Here is a 1,703-nt window from a genome sequence, read left to right on the forward strand (position 1 = left end):
TCTGTCTGTCGAAAGCACGCTAACTTCCGAAGGAGTAAAGCTAGCCGCTTGAAATTTTACACAAATACTTCTTATTAGTGTAGGTCGGTTGGTATTGTAAATGGGCCATATCGGTCCATGTTTTGATATAGCTGCCATATAAACCGATCTTGGGTCTTGATTTCTTGAGCCTCTAGAGTGCGCAATTCTTATCCGATTGGAATGAAATTTTGCACGACGTGTTTTGCTATGATATCCAACAACTGTGCCAAATATGATTCAAATCGGTTCATAACCTGATATAGCTGTCATATAAACAGATCTGGGGACTTGACTTCTTGAGCTTCTAGAGGGCGCAATTCCTATCCGATTTGGCTGAAATTTTGTACGACGGATTCTCTCATGACCATCAACATACGTGTTTATTATGATCTGAATCGGACCATAGCCCGATACAGCTCCCATATAAATCGATCTCTCTATTTTACTTTTTGAGCTCACAAAGAGTGCAATTCTTATTCGAATTGGCTGACATTTTACACAGGTCTCCAACATATAATTTAATTGTGGTCCAAACCGGACCTTATCTTGATATCGCTCTAATAGCAGAGCAAATCTTTTCTTACATCCTTTTTTTTGCCTAAGAAGAGATGCCAGGAAAAGAACTCGACAAATGCGATCCATGGTGGAGGGTATATAAGATTCGGCCCGGCCGAACTTAGCACGCTTTTACTTGTTTTTTTATAAAGCTACTAAAAAGAAGAATATTTTGATATACACAATTGAACCATGAACATTTTTCACCGGATTTTGACGAAAGTTGGTTTGCATATATACCCGAGGTGATGGGTATCCAAAGTTTGGCCGGCCGAACTTAATGCCTTTTTACTTGTTCATTGTTTTTTTTTTATTATTTTCCATTGTTCTGAGAAACGAATTGAGAGCAGCACGATGTAATCTGCCGTTATGTTGGCCTATTCCCGTTCAATGTATTTCTTCAGCGCATCCATTGTAGTCCTTACCTTGCTCTCAAAAGTTGCCTTAATAAAAAAGTCTGTCGGATTGGCATGTGGCGAATTGGACAGCCACTCTGTGGACCAAATGAAGTACGGAACATGATTTTTTTTTGCCCTTCTTGGTTTACACGTGCTAAAGGCTCTGTTACACAGCATGTAGTTGTCTTATGACATGTCAAATCTAGCACATGTTGAGTTGTACATGTCAAAATAGCACATGTAATTTTTTTCAATTAGAGCGTGCTCTATTTCTTCTGACAAAAACATAAATAAATCGGTTGTTTTTGTTGTCAGGCGAAGAAAAGCAATCCCAAATTAATTTGTTTTCACAAATTTATGATATTACCAGCTTTCTCACAACTTTAACAATTATTAGGCATAAAAAGAATCAGATTTTGCTCAAATTTTTAGGTTATGTCATACGAAAATAACGTACAGGTGTGATAGCAAAAATGATGAATCGTATGTAAATAGACAATTTTGACAAACATTTTCAATTACGTGTGAATACAAAACGTGTCATGTCATAAGACATCTACATGCCGTGTAATAGCGCACAGTGGGCCAAATGGCAAAAAAATTGGAAATAAGTCTACAACTTTTTATCTGTTGATTTTAGCCATACAAAATGTTCTAGACATTTGTAGAGGAGGACATAGGCTTTCAGAAAAGTGCTGTTGTTGGTCCATATCTTTAATACAGGGTGAG

This window comes from Stomoxys calcitrans, chromosome 1, assembly GCF_963082655.1.
Source record: "Stomoxys calcitrans chromosome 1, idStoCalc2.1, whole genome shotgun sequence".
NCBI lineage: Eukaryota > Metazoa > Arthropoda > Insecta > Diptera > Muscidae > Stomoxys > Stomoxys calcitrans.